The following is a 23,223-nucleotide window of genomic DNA, read 5'->3' as shown; positions in this document are numbered from 1 at the left end:
AAGTAATCCAATTATCTCCAAGGACAGATGCAAAACTCCATTAAGCACATGGCAGTAAAAAGACAGTAAAATACACAAGGTTACATTTATTACATAAAATACAGACATGCAACATACAGTCCTCTACTCTACAAGAGAGAAAAACACATGTCCTTCGAGCCGGAATTGAACCAGCGACCTAAGGATTGCTATCATATACCAAATACAGTCCTCCGCTCTACCAGCTGAGCTATCGAAGGTAATTCGTGAGTTCACTCAATGTCAAAGTAGGACATTTTTGAAGAATCAGGTAAGCAGTTAAACATTTTGCAACATGCTGCTGTGGCAATGACATCCAGGTAAACAAAAAGTTCAACTAAGCACCCTTCATTTAAAAGAAGAAGCATCGATCCCGCTACCTCTCACATGCTAAGCGAGCACTCTACCATTTGAGCTAATCCCCCAGTATTCCGCTCTCATCTTTTGTAATGGCACCCTGGGCATAAAGGGGTGCCATTACAAAATGGGTAATGTAATTATCACAAGCAGAGAAATACAGTTTTTCCACATTATTCATAACTTTAAAAGTATGCATCACATTCACATAAAACTTACATTTTCAGAATCAGCATACTCCAAATACAAACATACGCCAAAATCATACAAATTGGTCCAGTGGTTCAAAAGATAGATCGTAGTCCTTTGTGACCAAATGAAGCATGGCTTTTCTGCCCAAAACCAGTTCCACAGAGTCTTCTATCCTGGAGATAATTGGGAAGTAATCAAATTATCTCCAAGGACAGATGCAAAACTCCATTAAGCACATGGCAGTAAAAAGACAGTAAAATACACAAGGTTACATTTATTACATAAAATACAGACATGCAACATACAGTCCTCTACTCTACAAGAGAGAAAAACACATGTCCTTCGAGCCGGAATTGAACCAGCGACCTAAGGATTGCTATCATATACCAAATACAGTCCTCCGCTCTACCAGCTGAGCTATCGAAGGTAATTCGTGAGTTCACTCAATGTCAAAGTAGGACATTTTTGAAGAATCAGGTAAGCAGTTAAACATTTTGCAACATGCTGCTGTGGCAATGACATCCAGGTAAACAAAAAGTTCAACTAAGCACCCTTCATTTAAAAGAAGAAGCATCGATCCCGCTACCTCTCACATGCTAAGCGAGCACTCTACCATTTGAGCTAATCCCCCAGTATTCCGCTCTCATCTTTTGTAATGGCACCCTGGGCATAAAGGGGTGCCATTACAAAATGGGTAATGTAATTATCACAAGCAGAGAAATACAGTTTTTCCACATTATTCATAACTTTAAAAGTATGCATCACATTCACATAAAACTTACATTTTCAGAATCAGCATACTCCAAATACAAACATACGTCAAAATCATACAAATTGGTCCAGTGGTTCAAAAGATAGATCGTAGTCCTTTGTGACCAAATGAAGCATGGCTTTTCTGCCCAAAACCAGTTCCACAGAGTCTTCTATCCTGGAGATAATTGGGAAGTAATCCAATTATCTCCAAGGACAGATGCAAAACTCCATTAAGCACATGGCAGTAAAAAGACAGTAAAATACACAAGGTTACATTTATTACATAAAATACAGACATGCAACATACAGTCCTCTACTCTACAAGAGAGAAAAACACATGTCCTTCGAGCCGGAATTGAACCAGCGACCTAAGGATTGCTATCATATACCAACTACAGTCCTCCGCTCTACCAGCTGAGCTATCGAAGGTAATTCGTGAGTTCACTCAATGTCAAAGTAGGACATTTTTGAAGAATCAGGTAAGCAGTTAAACATTTTGCAACATGCTGCTGTGGCAATGACATCCAGGTAAACAAAAAGTTCAACTAAGCACCCTTCATTTAAAAGAAGAAGCATCGATCCCGCTACCTCTCACATGCTAAGCGAGCACTCTACCATTTGAGCTAATCCCCCAGTATTCCGCTCTCATCTTTTGTAATGGCACCCTGGGCATAAAGGGGTGCCATTACAAAATGGGTAATGTAATTATCACAAGCAGAGAAATAGTTTTTCCACATTATTCATAACTTTAAAAGTATGCATCACATTCACATAAAACTTACATTTTCAGAATCAGCATACTCCAAATACAAACATACGGCAAAATCATACAAATTGGTTCAGTGGTTCAAAAGATAGATCGTAGTCCTTTGTGACCAAATGAAGCATGGCTTTTCTGCCCAAAACCAGTTCCACAGAGTCTTCTATCCTGGAGATAATTGGGAAGTAATCCAATTATCTCCAAGGACAGATGCAAAACTCCATTAAGCACATGGCAGTAAAAAGACAGTAAAATACACAAGGTTACATTTATTACATAAAATACAGACATGCAACATACAGTCTAAGCACCCTTCATTTAAAAGAAGAAGCAGCCACCGATCCCGCTACCTCTCACATGCTAAGCGAGCGCTCTACCATTTCAGCGAATCCCCCACTTTTCTGCTCTCATCTTTTGTAATGGCACCCTGGGCATAAAGGGGTGCCATTACAAAATGGGTAATGTAATTATCACAAGCAGAGAAATAGTTTTTCCACATTATTCATAACTTTAAAAGTATGCATCACATTCACATAAAATACAGACATGCAACATACAGTCTAAGCACCCTTCATTTAAAAGAAGAAGCAGCCACTGGAGAATGCAGGCATCGATCCCGCTACCTCTCACATGCTAAGCGAGCGCTCTACCATTTGAGCTAATCCCCCACTTTTCTGCTCTCATCTTTTGTAATGGCACCCTGGGCATAAAGGGGTGCCATTACAAAATGGGTAATGTAATTATCACAAGCAGAGAAATAGTTTTTCCACATTATTCATAACTTTAAAAGTATGCATCACATTCACATAAAACTTACATTTTCAGAATCAGCATACTCCAAATACAAACATACGGCAAAATCATACAAATTGGTTCAGTGGTTCAAAAGATAGATCGTAGTCCTTTGTGACCAAATGAAGCATGGCTTTTCTGCCCAAAACCAGTTCCACAGAGTCTTCTATCCTGGAGATAATTGGGAAGTAATCCAATTATCTCCAAGGACAGATGCAAAACTCCATTAAGCACATGGCAGTAAAAAGACAGTAAAATACACAAGGTTACATTTATTACATAAAATACAGACATGCAACATACAGTCTAAGCACCCTTCATTTAAAAGAAGAAGCAGCCACCGATCCCGCTACCTCTCACATGCTAAGCGAGCGCTCTACCATTTCAGCGAATCCCCCACTTTTCTGCTCTCATCTTTTGTAATGGCACCCTGGGCATAAAGGGGTGCCATTACAAAATGGGTAATGTAATTATCACAAGCAGAGAAATACAGTTTTTCCACATTATTCATAACTTTAAAAGTATGCATCACATTCACATAAAACTTACATTTTCAGAATCAGCATACTCCAAATACAAACATACGCCAAAATCATACAAATTGGTCCAGTGGTTCAAAAGATAGATCGTAGTCCTTTGTGACCAAATGAAGCATGGCTTTTCTGCCCAAAACCAGTTCCACAGAATCTTCTATCCTGGAGATAATTGGGAAGTAATCCAATTATCTCCAAGGACAGATGCAAAACTCCATTAAGCACATGGCAGTAAAAAGACAGTAAAATACACAAGGTTACATTTATTACATAAAATACAGACATGCAACATACAGTCCTCTACTCTACAAGAGAGAAAAACACATGTCCTTCGAGCCGGAATTGAACCAGCGACCTAAGGATTGCTATCATATACCAAATACAGTCCTCCGCTCTACCAGCTGAGCTATCGAAGGTAATTCGTGAGTTCACTCAATGTCAAAGTAGGACATTTTTGAAGAATCAGGTAAGCAGTTAAACATTTTGCAACATGCTGCTGTGGCAATGACATCCAGGTAAACAAAAAGTTCAACTAAGCACCCTTCATTTAAAAGAAGAAGCATCGATCCCGCTACCTCTCACATGCTAAGCGAGCACTCTACCATTTGAGCTAATCCCCCAGTATTCCGCTCTCATCTTTTGTAATGGCACCCTGGGCATAAAGGGGTGCCATTACAAAATGGGTAATGTAATTATCACAAGCAGAGAAATACAGTTTTTCCACATTATTCATAACTTTAAAAGTATGCATCACATTCACATAAAACTTACATTTTCAGAATCAGCATACTCCAAATACAAACATACGCCAAAATCATACAAATTGGTCCAGTGGTTCAAAAGATAGATCGTAGTCCTTTGTGACCAAATGAAGCATGGCTTTTCTGCCCAAAACCAGTTCCACAGAGTCTTCTATCCTGGAGATAATTGGGAAGTAATCCAATTATCTCCAAGGACAGATGCAAAACTCCATTAAGCACATGGCAGTAAAAAGACAGTAAAATACACAAGGTTACATTTATTACATAAAATACAGACATGCAACATACAGTCCTCTACTCTACAAGAGAGAAAAACACATGTCCTTCGAGCCGGAATTGAACCAGCGACCTAAGGATTGCTATCATATACCAAATACAGTCCTCCGCTCTACCAGCTGAGCTATCGAAGGTAATTCGTGAGTTCACTCAATGTCAAAGTAGGACATTTTTGAAGAATCAGGTAAGCAGTTAAACATTTTGCAACATGCTGCTGTGGCAATGACATCCAGGTAAACAAAAAGTTCAACTAAGCACCCTTCATTTAAAAGAAGAAGCATCGATCCCGCTACCTCTCACATGCTAAGCGAGCACTCTACCATTTGAGCTAATCCCCCAGTATTCCGCTCTCATCTTTTGTAATGGCACCCTGGGCATAAAGGGGTGCCATTACAAAATGGGTAATGTAATTATCACAAGCAGAGAAATACAGTTTTTCCACATTATTCATAACTTTAAAAGTATGCATCACATTCACATAAAACTTACATTTTCAGAATCAGCATACTCCAAATACAAACATACGCCAAAATCATACAAATTGGTCCAGTGGTTCAAAAGATAGATCGTAGTCCTTTGTGACCAAATGAAGCATGGCTTTTCTGCCCAAAACCAGTTCCACAGAGTCTTCTATCCTGGAGATAATTGGGAAGTAATCCAATTATCTCCAAGGACAGATGCAAAACTCCATTAAGCACATGGCAGTAAAAAGACAGTAAAATACACAAGGTTACATTTATTACATAAAATACAGACATGCAACATACAGTCCTCTACTCTACAAGAGAGAAAAACACATGTCCTTCGAGCCGGAATTGAACCAGCGACCTAAGGATTGCTATCATATACCAAATACAGTCCTCCGCTCTACCAGCTGAGCTATCGAAGGTAATTCGTGAGTTCACTCAATGTCAAAGTAGGACATTTTTGAAGAATCAGGTAAGCAGTTAAACATTTTGCAACATGCTGCTGTGGCAATGACATCCAGGTAAACAAAAAGTTCAACTAAGCACCCTTCATTTAAAAGAAGAAGCATCGATCCCGCTACCTCTCACATGCTAAGCGAGCACTCTACCATTTGAGCTAATCCCCCAGTATTCCGCTCTCATCTTTTGTAATGGCACCCTGGGCATAAAGGGGTGCCATTACAAAATGGGTAATGTAATTATCACAAGCAGAGAAATACAGTTTTTCCACATTATTCATAACTTTAAAAGTATGCATCACATTCACATAAAACTTACATTTTCAGAATCAGCATACTCCAAATACAAACATACGCCAAAATCATACAAATTGGTCCAGTGGTTCAAAAGATAGATCGTAGTCCTTTGTGACCAAATGAAGCATGGCTTTTCTGCCCAAAACCAGTTCCACAGAGTCTTCTATCCTGGAGATAATTGGGAAGTAATCCAATTATCTCCAAGGACAGATGCAAAACTCCATTAAGCACATGGCAGTAAAAAGACAGTAAAATACACAAGGTTACATTTATTACATAAAATACAGACATGCAACATACAGTCCTCTACTCTACAAGAGAGAAAAACACATGTCCTTCGAGCCGGAATTGAACCAGCGACCTAAGGATTGCTATCATATACCAAATACAGTCCTCCGCTCTACCAGCTGAGCTATCGAAGGCAATTCGTGAGTTCACTCAATGTCAAAGTAGGACATTTTTTAAGAATCAGGTAAGCAGTTAAACATTTTGCAACATGCTGCTGTGGCAATGACATCCAGGTAAACAAAAAGTTCAACTAAGCACCCTTCATTTAAAAGAAGAAGCATCGATCCCGCTACCTCTCACATGCTAAGCGAGCACTCTACCATTTGAGCTAATCCCCCAGTATTCCGCTCTCATCTTTTGTAATGGCACCCTGGGCATAAAGGGGTGCCATTACAAAATGGGTAATGTAATTATCACAAGCAGAGAAATACAGTTTTTCCACATTATTCATAACTTTAAAAGTATGCATCACATTCACATAAAACTTACATTTTCAGAATCAGCATACTCCAAATACAAACATACGCCAAAATCATACAAATTGGTCCAGTGGTTCAAAAGATAGATCGTAGTCCTTTGTGACCAAATGAAGCATGGCTTTTCTGCCCAAAACCAGTTCCACAGAGTCTTCTATCCTGGAGATAATTGGGAAGTAATCAAATTATCTCCAAGGACAGATGCAAAACTCCATTAAGCACATGGCAGTAAAAAGACAGTAAAATACACAAGGTTACATTTATTACATAAAATACAGACATGCAACATACAGTCCTCTACTCTACAAGAGAGAAAAACACATGTCCTTCGAGCCGGAATTGAACCAGCGACCTAAGGATTGCTATCATATACCAAATACAGTCCTCCGCTCTACCAGCTGAGCTATCGAAGGTAATTCGTGAGTTCACTCAATGTCAAAGTAGGACATTTTTGAAGAATCAGGTAAGCAGTTAAACATTTTGCAACATGCTGCTGTGGCAATGACATCCAGGTAAACAAAAAGTTCAACTAAGCACCCTTCATTTAAAAGAAGAAGCATCGATCCCGCTACCTCTCACATGCTAAGCGAGCACTCTACCATTTGAGCTAATCCCCCAGTATTCCGCTCTCATCTTTTGTAATGGCACCCTGGGCATAAAGGGGTGCCATTACAAAATGGGTAATGTAATTATCACAAGCAGAGAAATACAGTTTTTCCACATTATTCATAACTTTAAAAGTATGCATCACATTCACATAAAACTTACATTTTCAGAATCAGCATACTCCAAATACAAACATACGTCAAAATCATACAAATTGGTCCAGTGGTTCAAAAGATAGATCGTAGTCCTTTGTGACCAAATGAAGCATGGCTTTTCTGCCCAAAACCAGTTCCACAGAGTCTTCTATCCTGGAGATAATTGGGAAGTAATCCAATTATCTCCAAGGACAGATGCAAAACTCCATTAAGCACATGGCAGTAAAAAGACAGTAAAATACACAAGGTTACATTTATTACATAAAATACAGACATGCAACATACAGTCCTCTACTCTACAAGAGAGAAAAACACATGTCCTTCGAGCCGGAATTGAACCAGCGACCTAAGGATTGCTATCATATACCAACTACAGTCCTCCGCTCTACCAGCTGAGCTATCGAAGGTAATTCATGAGTTCACTCAATGTCAAAGTAGGACATTTTTGAAGAATCAGGTAAGCAGTTAAACATTTTGCAACATGCTGCTGTGGCAATGACATCCAGGTAAACAAAAAGTTCAACTAAGCACCCTTCATTTAAAAGAAGAAGCATCGATCCCGCTACCTCTCACATGCTAAGCGAGCACTCTACCATTTGAGCTAATCCCCCAGTATTCCGCTCTCATCTTTTGTAATGGCACCCTGGGCATAAAGGGGTGCCATTACAAAATGGGTAATGTAATTATCACAAGCAGAGAAATAGTTTTTCCACATTATTCATAACTTTAAAAGTATGCATCACATTCACATAAAACTTACATTTTCAGAATCAGCATACTCCAAATACAAACATACGGCAAAATCATACAAATTGGTTCAGTGGTTCAAAAGATAGATCGTAGTCCTTTGTGACCAAATGAAGCATGGCTTTTCTGCCCAAAACCAGTTCCACAGAGTCTTCTATCCTGGAGATAATTGGGAAGTAATCCAATTATCTCCAAGGACAGATGCAAAACTCCATTAAGCACATGGCAGTAAAAAGACAGTAAAATACACAAGGTTACATTTATTACATAAAATACAGACATGCAACATACAGTCTAAGCACCCTTCATTTAAAAGAAGAAGCAGCCACCGATCCCGCTACCTCTCACATGCTAAGCGAGCGCTCTACCATTTCAGCGAATCCCCCACTTTTCTGCTCTCATCTTTTGTAATGGCACCCTGGGCATAAAGGGGTGCCATTACAAAATGGGTAATGTAATTATCACAAGCAGAGAAATAGTTTTTCCACATTATTCATAACTTTAAAAGTATGCATCACATTCACATAAAATACAGACATGCAACATACAGTCTAAGCACCCTTCATTTAAAAGAAGAAGCAGCCACTGGAGAATGCAGGCATCGATCCCGCTACCTCTCACATGCTAAGCGAGCGCTCTACCATTTGAGCTAATCCCCCACTTTTCTGCTCTCATCTTTTGTAATGGCACCCTGGGCATAAAGGGGTGCCATTACAAAATGGGTAATGTAATTATCACAAGCAGAGAAATAGTTTTTCCACATTATTCATAACTTTAAAAGTATGCATCACATTCACATAAAACTTACATTTTCAGAATCAGCATACTCCAAATACAAACATACGGCAAAATCATACAAATTGGTTCAGTGGGTCAAAAGATAGATCGTAGTCCTTTGTGACCAAATGAAGCATGGCTTTTCTGCCCAAAACCAGTTCCACAGAGTCTTCTATCCTGGAGATAATTGGGAAGTAATCCAATTATCTCCAAGGACAGATGCAAAACTCCATTAAGCACATGGCAGTAAAAAGACAGTAAAATACACAAGGTTACATTTATTACATAAAATACAGACATGCAACATACAGTCTAAGCACCCTTCATTTAAAAGAAGAAGCAGCCACCGATCCCGCTACCTCTCACATGCTAAGCGAGCGCTCTACCATTTCAGCGAATCCCCCACTTTTCTGCTCTCATCTTTTGTAATGGCACCCTGGGCATAAAGGGGTGCCATTACAAAATGGGTAATGTAATTATCACAAGCAGAGAAATACAGTTTTTCCACATTATTCATAACTTTAAAAGTATGCATCACATTCACATAAAACTTACATTTTCAGAATCAGCATACTCCAAATACAAACATACGCCAAAATCATACAAATTGGTCCAGTGGTTCAAAAGATAGATCGTAGTCCTTTGTGACCAAATGAAGCATGGCTTTTCTGCCCAAAACCAGTTCCACAGAGTCTTCTATCCTGGAGATAATTGGGAAGTAATCCAATTATCTCCAAGGACAGATGCAAAACTCCATTAAGCACATGGCAGTAAAAAGACAGTAAAATACACAAGGTTACATTTATTACATAAAATACAGACATGCAACATACAGTCCTCTACTCTACAAGAGAGAAAAACACATGTCCTTCGAGCCGGAATTGAACCAGCGACCTAAGAATTGCTATCATATACCAAATACAGTCCTCCGCTCTACCAGCTGAGCTATCGAAGGTAATTCGTGAGTTCACTCAATGTCAAAGTAGGACATTTTTGAAGAATCAGGTAAGCAGTTAAACATTTTGCAACATGCTGCTGTGGCAATGACATCCAGGTAAACAAAAAGTTCAACTAAGCACCCTTCATTTAAAAGAAGAAGCATCGATCCCGCTACCTCTCACATGCTAAGCGAGCACTCTACCATTTGAGCTAATCCCCCAGTATTCCGCTCTCATCTTTTGTAATGGCACCCTGGGCATAAAGGGGTGCCATTACAAAATGGGTAATGTAATTATCACAAGCAGAGAAATACAGTTTTTCCACATTATTCATAACTTTAAAAGTATGCATCACATTCACATAAAACTTACATTTTCAGAATCAGCATACTCCAAATACAAACATACGCCAAAATCATACAAATTGGTCCAGTGGTTCAAAAGATAGATCGTAGTCCTTTGTGACCAAATGAAGCATGGCTTTTCTGCCCAAAACCAGTTCCACAGAGTCTTCTATCCTGGAGATAATTGGGAAGTAATCCAATTATCTCCAAGGACAGATGCAAAACTCCATTAAGCACATGGCAGTAAAAAGACAGTAAAATACACAAGGTTACATTTATTACATAAAATACAGACATGCAACATACAGTCCTCTACTCTACAAGAGAGAAAAACACATGTCCTTCGAGCCGGAATTGAACCAGCGACCTAAGGATTGCTATCATATACCAAATACAGTCCTCCGCTCTACCAGCTGAGCTATCGAAGGTAATTCGTGAGTTCACTCAATGTCAAAGTAGGACATTTTTGAAGAATCAGGTAAGCAGTTAAACATTTTGCAACATGCTGCTGTGGCAATGACATCCAGGTAAACAAAAAGTTCAACTAAGCACCCTTCATTTAAAAGAAGAAGCATCGATCCCGCTACCTCTCACATGCTAAGCGAGCACTCTACCATTTGAGCTAATCCCCCAGTATTCCGCTCTCATCTTTTGTAATGGCACCCTGGGCATAAAGGGGTGCCATTACAAAATGGGTAATGTAATTATCACAAGCAGAGAAATACAGTTTTTCCACATTATTCATAACTTTAAAAGTATGCATCACATTCACATAAAACTTACATTTTCAGAATCAGCATACTCCAAATACAAACATACGTCAAAATCATACAAATTGGTCCAGTGGTTCAAAAGATAGATCGTAGTCCTTTGTGACCAAATGAAGCATGGCTTTTCTGCCCAAAACCAGTTCCACAGAGTCTTCTATCCTGGAGATAATTGGGAAGTAATCCAATTATCTCCAAGGACAGATGCAAAACTCCATTAAGCACATGGCAGTAAAAAGACAGTAAAATACACAAGGTTACATTTATTACATAAAATACAGACATGCAACATACAGTCCTCTACTCTACAAGAGAGAAAAACACATGTCCTTCGAGCCGGAATTGAACCAGCGACCTAAGGATTGCTATCATATACCAACTACAGTCCTCCGCTCTACCAGCTGAGCTATCGAAGGTAATTCGTGAGTTCACTCAATGTCAAAGTAGGACATTTTTGAAGAATCAGGTAAGCAGTTAAACATTTTGCAACATGCTGCTGTGGCAATGACATCCAGGTAAACAAAAAGTTCAACTAAGCACCCTTCATTTAAAAGAAGAAGCATCGATCCCGCTACCTCTCACATGCTAAGCGAGCACTCTACCATTTGAGCTAATCCCCCAGTATTCCGCTCTCATCTTTTGTAATGGCACCCTGGGCATAAAGGGGTGCCATTACAAAATGGGTAATGTAATTATCACAAGCAGAGAAATACAGTTTTTCCACATTATTCATAACTTTAAAAGTATGCATCACATTCACATAAAACTTACATTTTCAGAATCAGCATACTCCAAATACAAACATACGTCAAAATCATACAAATTGGTCCAGTGGTTCAAAAGATAAGGATTGCTATCATATACCAACTACAGTCCTCCGCTCTACCAGCTGAGCTATCGAAGGTAATTCGTGAGTTCACTCAATGTCAAAGTAGGACATTTTTGAAGAATCAGGTAAGCAGTTAAACATTTTGCAACATGCTGCTGTGGCAATGACATCCAGGTAAACAAAAAGTTCAACTAAGCACCCTTCATTTAAAAGAAGAAGCAACGATCCCGCTACCTCTCACATGCTAAGCGAGCACTCTACCATTTGAGCTAATCCCCCAGTATTCCGCTCAAATCTTTAGTAATGGCACCCTGGGCATAAAGGGGTGCCATTACAAAATGGGTAATGTAATTATCACAAGCAGAGAAATACAGTTTTTCCACATTATTCATAACTTTAAAAGTATGCATCACATTCACATAAAACTTACATTTTCAGAATCAGCATACTCCAAATACAAACATACGCCAAAATCATACAAATTGGTCCAGTGGTTCAAAAGATAGATCGTAGTCCTTTGTGACCAAATGAAGCATGGCTTTTCTGCCCAAAACCAGTTCCACAGAGTCTTCTATCCTGGAGATAATTGGGAAGTAATCCAATTATCTCCAAGGACAGATGCAAAACTCCATTAAGCACATGGCAGTAAAAAGACAGTAAAATACACAAGGTTACATTTATTACATAAAATACAGACATGCAACATACAGTCCTCTACTCTACAAGAGAGAAAAACACATGTCCTTCGAGCCGGAATTGAACCAGCGACCTAAGGATTGCTATCATATACCAAATACAGTCCTCCGCTCTACCAGCTGAGCTATCGAAGGTAATTCGTGAGTTCACTCAATGTCAAAGTAGGACATTTTTGAAGAATCAGGTAAGCAGTTAAACATTTTGCAACATGCTGCTGTGGCAATGACATCCAGGTAAACAAAAAGTTCAACTAAGCACCCTTCATTTAAAAGAAGAAGCATCGATCCCGCTACCTCTCACATGCTAAGCGAGCACTCTACCATTTGAGCTAATCCCCCAGTATTCCGCTCTCATCTTTTGTAATGGCACCCTGGGCATAAAGGGGTGCCATTACAAAATGGGTAATGTAATTATCACAAGCAGAGAAATACAGTTTTTCCACATTATTCATAACTTTAAAAGTATGCATCACATTCACATAAAACTTACATTTTCAGAATCAGCATACTCCAAATACAAACATACGTCAAAATCATACAAATTGGTCCAGTGGTTCAAAAGATAGATCGTAGTCCTTTGTGACCAAATGAAGCATGGCTTTTCTGCCCAAAACCAGTTCCACAGAGTCTTCTATCCTGGAGATAATTGGGAAGTAATCCAATTATCTCCAAGGACAGATGCAAAACTCCATTAAGCACATGGCAGTAAAAAGACAGTAAAATACACAAGGTTACATTTATTACATAAAATACAGACATGCAACATACAGTCCTCTACTCTACAAGAGAGAAAAACACATGTCCTTCGAGCCGGAATTGAACCAGCGACCTAAGGATTGCTATCATATACCAACTACAGTCCTCCGCTCTACCAGCTGAGCTATCGAAGGTAATTCGTGAGTTCACTCAATGTCAAAGTAGGACATTTTTGAAGAATCAGGTAAGCAGTTAAACATTTTGCAACATGCTGCTGTGGCAATGACATCCAGGTAAACAAAAAGTTCAACTAAGCACCCTTCATTTAAAAGAAGAAGCATCGATCCCGCTACCTCTCACATGCTAAGCGGGCACTCTACCATTTGAGCTAATCCCCCAGTATTCCGCTCTCATCTTTTGTAATGGCACCCTGGGCATAAAGGGGTGCCATTACAAAATGGGTAATGTAATTATCACAAGCAGAGAAATACAGTTTTTCCACATTATTCATAACTTTAAAAGTATGCATCACATTCACATAAAACTTACATTTTCAGAATCAGCATACTCCAAATACAAACATACGCCAAAATCATACAAATTGGTCCAGTGGTTCAAAAGATAGATCGTAGTCCTTTGTGACCAAATGAAGCATGGCTTTTCTGCCCAAAACCAGTTCCACAGAGTCTTCTATCCTGGAGATAATTGGGAAGTAATCCAATTATCTCCAAGGACAGATGCAAAACTCCATTAAGCACATGGCAGTAAAAAGACAGTAAAATACACAAGGTTACATTTATTACATAAAATACAGACATGCAACATACAGTCCTCTACTCTACAAGAGAGAAAAACACATGTCCTTCGAGCCGGAATTGAACCAGCGACCTAAGGATTGCTATCATATACCAAATACAGTCCTCCGCTCTACCAGCTGAGCTATCGAAGGTAATTCGTGAGTTCACTCAATGTCAAAGTAGGACATTTTTGAAGAATCAGGTAAGCAGTTAAACATTTTGCAACATGCTGCTGTGGCAATGACATCCAGGTAAACAAAAAGTTCAACTAAGCACCCTTCATTTAAAAGAAGAAGCATCGATCCCGCTACCTCTCACATGCTAAGCGAGCACTCTACCATTTGAGCTAATCCCCCAGTATTCCGCTCTCATCTTTTGTAATGGCACCCTGGGCATAAAGGGATGCCATTACAAAATGGGTAATGTAATTATCACAAGCAGAGAAATACAGTTTTTCCACATTATTCATAACTTTAAAAGTATGCATCACATTCACATAAAACTTACATTTTCAGAATCAGCATACTCCAAATACAAACATACGCCAAAATCATACAAATTGGTCCAGTGGTTCAAAAGATAGATCGTAGTCCTTTGTGACCAAATGAAGCATGGCTTTTCTGCCCAAAACCAGTTCCACAGAGTCTTCTATCCTGGAGATAATTGGGAAGTAATCCAATTATCTCCAAGGACAGATGCAAAACTCCATTAAGCACATGGCAGTAAAAAGACAGTAAAATACACAAGGTTACATTTATTACATAAAATACAGACATGCAACATACAGTCCTCTACTCTACAAGAGAGAAAAACACATGTCCTTCGAGCCGGAATTGAACCAGCGACCTAAGGATTGCTATCATATACCAAATACAGTCCTCCGCTCTACCAGCTGAGCTATCGAAGGTAATTCGTGAGTTCACTCAATGTCAAAGTAGGACATTTTTGAAGAATCAGGTAAGCAGTTAAACATTTTGCAACATGCTGCTGTGGCAATGACATCCAGGTAAACAAAAAGTTCAACTAAGCACCCTTCATTTAAAAGAAGAAGCATCGATCCCGCTACCTCTCACATGCTAAGCGAGCACTCTACCATTTGAGCTAATCCCCCAGTATTCCGCTCTCATCTTTTGTAATGGCACCCTGGGCATAAAGGGGTGCCATTACAAAATGGGTAATGTAATTATCACAAGCAGAGAAATACAGTTTTTCCACATTATTCATAACTTTAAAAGTATGCATCACATTCACATAAAACTTACATTTTCAGAATCAGCATACTCCAAATACAAACATACGTCAAAATCATACAAATTGGTCCAGTGGTTCAAAAGATAGATCGTAGTCCTTTGTGACCAAATGAAGCATGGCTTTTCTGCCCAAAACCAGTTCCACAGAGTCTTCTATCCTGGAGATAATTGGGAAGTAATCCAATTATCTCCAAGGACAGATGCAAAACTCCATTAAGCACATGGCAGTAAAAAGACAGTAAAATACACAAGGTTACATTTATTACATAAAATACAGACATGCAACATACAGTCCTCTACTCTACAAGAGAGAAAAACACATGTCCTTCGAGCCGGAATTGAACCAGCGACCTAAGGATTGCTATCATATACCAACTACAGTCCTCCGCTCTACCAGCTGAGCTATCGAAGGTAATTCGTGAGTTCACTCAATGTCAAAGTAGGACATTTTTGAAGAATCAGGTAAGCAGTTAAACATTTTGCAACATGCTGCTGTGGCAATGACATCCAGGTAAACAAAAAGTTCAACTAAGCACCCTTCATTTAAAAGAAGAAGCATCGATCCCGCTACCTCTCACATGCTAAGCGAGCACTCTACCATTTGAGCTAATCCCCCAGTATTCCGCTCTCATCTTTTGTAATGGCACCCTGGGCATAAAGGGGTGCCATTACAAAATGGGTAATGTAATTATCACAAGCAGAGAAATACAGTTTTTCCACATTATTCATAACTTTAAAAGTATGCATCACATTCACATAAAACTTACATTTTTAGAATCAGCATACTCCAAATACAAACATACGGCAAAATCATACAAATTGGTCCAGTGGTTCAAAAGATAGATCGTAGTCCTTTGTGACCAAATGAAGCATGGCTTTTCTGCCCAAAACCAGTTCCACAGAGTCTTCTATCCTGGAGATAATTGGGAAGTAATCCAATTATCTCCAAGGACAGATGCAAAACTCCATTAAGCACATGGCAGTAAAAAGACAGTAAAATACACAAGGTTACATTTATTACATAAAATACAGACATGCAACATACAGTCTAAGCACCCTTCATTTAAAAGAAGAAGCAGCCACTGGAGAATGCGGGCATCGATCCCGCTACCTCTCACATGCTAAGCGAGCGCTCTACCATTTGAGCTAATCCCCCACTTTTCCGCTCTCATCTTTTGTAATGGCACCCTGGGCATAAAGGGGTGCCATTACAAAATGGGTAATGTAATTATCACAAGCAGAGAAATACAGTTTTTCCACATTATTCATAACTTTAAAAGTATGCATCACATTCACATAAAACTTACATTTTCAGAATCAGCAAACTCCAAATACAAACATACGTCAAAATCATACAAATTGGTCCAGTGGTTCAAAAGATAGATCGTAGTCCTTTGTGACCAAATGAAGCATGGCTTTTCTGACCAAAACCAGTTACATAGAAACATAGAAACATAGAATGTGACGGCAGAAAAGAACCATTCGGCCCATCTAGTCTGCCCAGTTTTCTAAATACTTTCATTAGTCCCTGGCCTTATCTTATAGTTAGGATAGCCTTATGCCTATCCCACGCATGCTTAAACTCCTTTACTGTGTTAACCTCTACCACTTCAGCTGGAAGGCTATTCCATGCATCCACTACCCTCTCAGTAAAGTAATACTTCCTGATATTATTTTTAAACCTTTGTCCCTCTAATTTAAGACTATGTCCTCTTGTTGTGGTAGTTTTTCTTCTTTTAAATATAGTCTCCTCCTTTACTGTGTTGATTCCCTTTATGTATTTAAATGTTTCTATCATATCCCCCCTGTCTCGTCTTTCCTCCATGCTATACATGTTAAGATCCTTTAACCTTTCTTGGTAAGTTTTATCCTGCAATCCATGAACCAGTTTAGTAGCCCTTCTTTGAACTCTCTCTAAGGTATCAATATCCTTCTGAAGATAGGGTCTCCAGTACTGTGTACAGTACTCCAAGTGAGGTCTCACCAGTGTTCTGTACAATGGCATGAGGACTTCCCTCTTTCTACTGCTAATACCTCTCCCTATACAACCAAGCATTCTGCTAGCATTTCCTGCTGCTCTATTACATTGTCTGCCTACCTTTAAGTCATCAGAAATAATCACCCCTAAATCCCTTTCCTCAGATGTTCAGTTCCACAGAGTCTTCTATCCTGGAGATAATTGGGAAGTAATCCAATTATCTCCAAGGACAGATGCAAAACTCCATTAAGCACATGGCAGTAAAAAGACAGTAAAACACACAAGGTTACATTTATTACATAAAATACAGACATGCAACATACAGTCTAAGCACCCTTCATTTAAAAGAAGAAGCAGCCACTGGAGAATGCGGGCATCGATCCCGCTACCTCTCACATGCTAAGCGAGCGCTCTACCATTTGAGCTAATCCCCCACTTTTCCGCTCTCATCTTTTGTAATGGCACCCTGGGCATAAAGGGGTGCCATTACGAAATGGGTAATGTAATTATCACAAGCAGAGAAATACAGTTTTTCCACATTATTCATAACTTTAAAAGTATGCATCACATTCACATAAAACTTACATTTTCAGAATCAGCATACTCCAAATACAAACATACGTCAAAATCATACAAATTGGTCCAGTGGTTCAAAAGATAAGGATTGCTATCATATACCAACTACAGTCCTCCGCTCTACCAGCTGAGCTATCGAAGGTAATTCGTGAGTTCACTCAATGTCAAAGTAGGACATTTTTGAAGAATCAGGTAAGCAGTTAAACATTTTGCAACATGCTGCTGTGGCAATGACATCCAGGAAAACAAAAAGTTCAACTAAGCACCCTTCATTTAAAAGAAGAAGCATCGATCCCGCTACCTCTCACATGCTAAGCGAGCACTCTACCATTTGAGCTAATCCCCCAGTATTCTGCTCTCATCTTTTGTAATGGCACCCTGGGCATAAAGGGGTGCCATTACAAAATGGGTAATGTAATTATCACAAGCAGAGAAATACAGTTTTTCCACATTATTCATAACTTTAAAAGTATGCATCACATTCACATAAAACTTACATTTTCAGAATCAGCATACTCCAAATACAAACATACGTCAAAATCATACAAATTGGTCCAGTGGTTCAAAAGATAGATCGTAGTCCTTTGTGACCAAATGAAGCATGGCTTTTCTGCCCAAAACCAGTTCCACAGAGTCTTCTATCCTGGAGATAATTGGGAAGTAATCCAATTATCTCCAAGGACAGATGCAAAACTCCATTAAGCACATGGCAGTAAAAAGACAGTAAAATACACAAGGTTACATTTATTACATAAAATACAGACATGCAACATACAGTCCTCTACTCTACAAGAGAGAAAAACACATGTCCTTCGATCCGGAATTGAACCAGCGACCTAAGGATTGCTATCATATACCAACTACAGTCCTCCGCTCTACCAGCTGAGCTATCGAAGGTAATTCGTGCGTTCACTCAATGTCAAAGTAGGACATTTTTGAAGAATCAGGTAAGCAGTTAAACATTTTGCAACATGCTGCTGTGGCAATGACATCCAGGTAAACAAAAAGTTCAACTAAGCACCCTTCATTTAAAAGAAGAAGCATCGATCCCGCTACCTCTCACATGCTAAGCGAGCACTCTACCATTTGAGCTAATCCCCCACTATTCCGCTCTCATCTTTTGTAATGGCACCCTGGGCATAAAGGGGTGCCATTACAAAATGGGTAATGTAATTATCACAAGCAGAGAAATACAGTTTTTCCACATTATTCATAACTTTAAAAGTATGCATCACATTCACATAAAACTTACATTTTCAGAATCAGCATACTCCAAATACAAACATACGTCAAAATCATACAAATTGGTCCAGTGGTTCAAAAGATAGATCGTAGTCCTTTGTGACCAAATGAAGCATGGCTTTTCTGCCCAAAACCAGTTCCACAGAGTCTTCTATCCTGGAGATAATTGGGAAGTAATCCAATTATCTCCAAGGACAGATGCAAAACTCCATTAAGCACATGGCAGTAAAAAGACAGTAAAATACACAAGGTTACATTTATTACATAAAATACAGACATGCAACATACAGTCTAAGCACCCTTCATTTAAAAGAAGAAGCAGCCACTGGAGAATGCGGGCATCGATCCCGCTACCTCTCACATGCTAAGCGAGCGCTCTACCATTTGAGCTAATCCCCCACTTTTCCGCTCTCATCTTTTGTAATGGCACCCTGGGCATAAAGGGGTGCCATTACGAAATGGGTAATGTAATTATCACAAGCAGAGAAATACAGTTTTTCCACATTATTCATAACTTTAAAAGTATGCATCACATTCACATAAAACTTACATTTTCAGAATCAGCATACTCCAAATACAAACATACGTCAAAATCATACAAATTGGTCCAGTGGTTCAAAAGATAAGGATTGCTATCATATACCAACTACAGTCCTCCGCTCTACCAGCTGAGCTATCGAAGGTAATTCGTGAGTTCACTCAATGTCAAAGTAGGACATTTTTGAAGAATCAGGTAAGCAGTTAAACATTTTGCAACATGCTGCTGTGGCAATGACATCCAGGAAAACAAAAAGTTCAACTAAGCACCCTTCATTTAAAAGAAGAAGCATCGATCCCGCTACCTCTCACATGCTAAGCGAGCACTCTACCATTTGAGCTAATCCCCCAGTATTCTGCTCTCATCTTTTGTAATGGCACCCTGGGCATAAAGGGGTGCCATTACAAAATGGGTAATGTAATTATCACAAGCAGAGAAATACAGTTTTTCCACATTATTCATAACTTTAAAAGTATGCATCACATTCACATAAAACTTACATTTTCAGAATCAGCATACTCCAAATACAAACATACGTCAAAATCATACAAATTGGTCCAGTGGTTCAAAAGATAGATCGTAGTCCTTTGTGACCAAATGAAGCATGGCTTTTCTGCCCAAAACCAGTTCCACAGAGTCTTCTATCCTGGAGATAATTGGGAAGTAATCCAATTATCTCCAAGGACAGATGCAAAACTCCATTAAGCACATGGCAGTAAAAAGACAGTAAAATACACAAGGTTACATTTATTACATAAAATACAGACATGCAACATACAGTCCTCTACTCTACAAGAGAGAAAAACACATGTCCTTCGATCCGGAATTGAACCAGCGACCTAAGGATTGCTATCATATACCAACTACAGTCCTCCGCTCTACCAGCTGAGCTATCGAAGGTAATTCGTGCGTTCACTCAATGTCAAAGTAGGACATTTTTGAAGAATCAGGTAAGCAGTTAAACATTTTGCAACATGCTGCTGTGGCAATGACATCCAGGTAAACAAAAAGTTCAACTAAGCACCCTTCATTTAAAAGAAGAAGCATCGATCCCGCTACCTCTCACATGCTAAGCGAGCACTCTACCATTTGAGCTAATCCCCCACTATTCCGCTCTCATCTTTTGTAATGGCACCCTGGGCATAAAGGGGTGCCATTACAAAATGGGTAATGTAATTATCACAAGCAGAGAAATACAGTTTTTCCACATTATTCATAACTTTAAAAGTATGCATCACATTCACATAAAACTTACATTTTCAGAATCAGCATACTCCAAATACAAACATACGTCAAAATCATACAAATTGGTCCAGTGGTTCAAAAGATAGATCGTAGTCCTTTGTGACCAAATGAAGCATGGCTTTTCTGCCCAAAACCAGTTCCACAGAGTCTTCTATCCTGGAGATAATTGGGAAGTAATCCAATTATCTCCAAGGACAGATGCAAAACTCCATTAAGCACATGGCAGTAAAAAGACAGTAAAATACACAAGGTTACATTTATTACATAAAATACAGACATGCAACATACAGTCTAAGCACCCTTCATTTAAAAGAAGAAGCAGCCACTGGAGAATGCGGGCATCGATCCCGCTACCTCTCACATGCTAAGCGAGCGCTCTACCATTTGAGCTAATCCCCCACTTTTCCGCTCTCATCTTTTGTAATGGCACCCTGGGCATAAAGGGGTGCCATTACAAAATGGGTAATGTAATTATCACAAGCAGAGAAATACAGTTTTTCCACATTATTCATAACTTTAAAAGTATGCATCACATTCACATAAAACTTACATTTTCAGAATCAGCAAACTCCAAATACAAACATACGTCAAAATCATACAAATTGGTCCAGTGGTTCAAAAAATAGATCGTAGTCCTTTGTGACCAAATGAAGCATGGCTTTTCTGACCAAAACCAGTTACATAGAAACATAGAAACATAGAATGTGACGGCAGAAAAGAACCATTCGGCCCATCTAGTCTGCCCAGTTTTCTAAATACTTTCATTAGTCCCTGGCCTTATCTTATAGTTAGGATAGCCTTATGCCTATCCCACGCATGCTTAAACTCCTTTACTGTGTTAACCTCTACCACTTCAGCTGGAAGGCTATTCCATGCATCCACTACCCTCTCAGTAAAGTAATACTTCCTGATATTATTTTTAAACCTTTGTCCCTCTAATTTAAGACTATGTCCTCTTGTTGTGGTAGTTTTTCTTCTTTTAAATATAGTCTCCTCCTTTACTGTGTTGATTCCCTTTATGTATTTAAATGTTTCTATCATATCCCCCCTGTCTCGTCTTTCCTCCATGCTATACATGTTAAGATCCTTTAACCTTTCTTGGTAAGTTTTATCCTGCAATCCATGAACCAGTTTAGTAGCCCTTCTTTGAACTCTCTCTAAGGTATCAATATCCTTCTGAAGATAGGGTCTCCAGTACTGTGTACAGTACTCCAAGTGAGGTCTCACCAGTGTTCTGTACAATGGCATGAGGACTTCCCTCTTTCTACTGCTAATACCTCTCCCTATACAACCAAGCATTCTGCTAGCATTTCCTGCTGCTCTATTACATTGTCTGCCTACCTTTAAGTCATCAGAAATAATCACCCCTAAATCCCTTTCCTCAGATGTTCAGTTCCACAGAGTCTTCTATCCTGGAGATAATTGGGAAGTAATCCAATTATCTCCAAGGACAGATGCAAAACTCCATTAAGCACATGGCAGTAAAAAGACAGTAAAATACACAAGGTTACATTTATTACATAAAATACAGACATGCAACATACAGTCTAAGCACCCTTCATTTAAAAGAAGAAGCAGCCACTGGAGAATGCGGGCATCGATCCCGCTACCTCTCACATGCTAAGCGAGCGCTCTACCATTTGAGCTAATCCCCCACTTTTCCGCTCTCATCTTTTGTAATGGCACCCTGGGCATAAAGGGGTGCCATTACGAAATGGGTAATGTAATTATCACAAGCAGAGAAATACAGTTTTTCCACATTATTCATAACTTTAAAAGTATGCATCACATTCACATAAAACTTACATTTTCAGAATCAGCATACTCCAAATACAAACATACGTCAAAATCATACAAATTGGTCCAGTGGTTCAAAAGATAAGGATTGCTATCATATACCAACTACAGTCCTCCGCTCTACCAGCTGAGCTATCGAAGGTAATTCGTGAGTTCACTCAATGTCAAAGTAGGACATTTTTGAAGAATCAGGTAAGCAGTTAAACATTTTGCAACATGCTGCTGTGGCAATGACATCCAGGAAAACAAAAAGTTCAACTAAGCACCCTTCATTTAAAAGAAGAAGCATCGATCCCGCTACCTCTCACATGCTAAGCGAGCACTCTACCATTTGAGCTAATCCCCCAGTATTCTGCTCTCATCTTTTGTAATGGCACCCTGGGCATAAAGGGGTGCCATTACAAAATGGGTAATGTAATTATCACAAGCAGAGAAATACAGTTTTTCCACATTATTCATAACTTTAAAAGTATGCATCACATTCACATAAAACTTACATTTTCAGAATCAGCATACTCCAAATACAAACATACGTCAAAATCATACAAATTGGTCCAGTGGTTCAAAAGATAGATCGTAGTCCTTTGTGACCAAATGAAGCATGGCTTTTCTGCCCAAAACCAGTTCCACAGAGTCTTCTATCCTGGAGATAATTGGGAAGTAATCCAATTATCTCCAAGGACAGATGCAAAACTCCATTAAGCACATGGCAGTAAAAAGACAGTAAAATACACAAGGTTACATTTATTACATAAAATACAGACATGCAACATACAGTCCTCTACTCTACAAGAGAGAAAAACACATGTCCTTCGATC

At 39.1% G+C, this 23,223-nt stretch overlaps 5 non-coding genes across 5 annotated transcripts; all 5 read right to left on the bottom strand.

The window, feature by feature from the left end:
• Positions 1-1,660: 1,660 nt before the first annotated feature.
• TRNAY-GUA (transfer RNA tyrosine (anticodon GUA)) lies at positions 1,661-1,749 on the bottom strand. The gene is given in 2 exon segments: positions 1,661-1,696; positions 1,713-1,749. It is a non-coding gene; the product is annotated as a tRNA-Tyr (tRNA).
• Positions 1,750-7,507: 5,758 nt separating this feature from the next.
• On the bottom strand, positions 7,508-7,596 carry TRNAY-GUA (transfer RNA tyrosine (anticodon GUA)). The gene is given in 2 exon segments: positions 7,508-7,543; positions 7,560-7,596. It is a non-coding gene; the product is annotated as a tRNA-Tyr (tRNA).
• Positions 7,597-11,089: 3,493 nt separating this feature from the next.
• On the bottom strand, positions 11,090-11,178 carry TRNAY-GUA (transfer RNA tyrosine (anticodon GUA)). The gene is given in 2 exon segments: positions 11,090-11,125; positions 11,142-11,178. It is a non-coding gene; the product is annotated as a tRNA-Tyr (tRNA).
• Positions 11,179-13,087: 1,909 nt separating this feature from the next.
• Positions 13,088-13,176, bottom strand: TRNAY-GUA (transfer RNA tyrosine (anticodon GUA)). The gene is given in 2 exon segments: positions 13,088-13,123; positions 13,140-13,176. It is a non-coding gene; the product is annotated as a tRNA-Tyr (tRNA).
• Positions 13,177-15,352: 2,176 nt separating this feature from the next.
• TRNAY-GUA (transfer RNA tyrosine (anticodon GUA)) lies at positions 15,353-15,441 on the bottom strand. Its single transcript is given in 2 exon segments — positions 15,353-15,388; positions 15,405-15,441. It is a non-coding gene; the product is annotated as a tRNA-Tyr (tRNA).
• Positions 15,442-23,223: the final 7,782 nt, after the last annotated feature.

Source organism: Pelobates fuscus, chromosome 4 (genome assembly GCF_036172605.1).
Source record: "Pelobates fuscus isolate aPelFus1 chromosome 4, aPelFus1.pri, whole genome shotgun sequence".
Taxonomy (NCBI): domain Eukaryota; kingdom Metazoa; phylum Chordata; class Amphibia; order Anura; family Pelobatidae; genus Pelobates; species Pelobates fuscus.
Note: the sequence above shows the minus strand (reverse complement) of the source record. Positions and strands in the feature narration are given on the sequence as shown.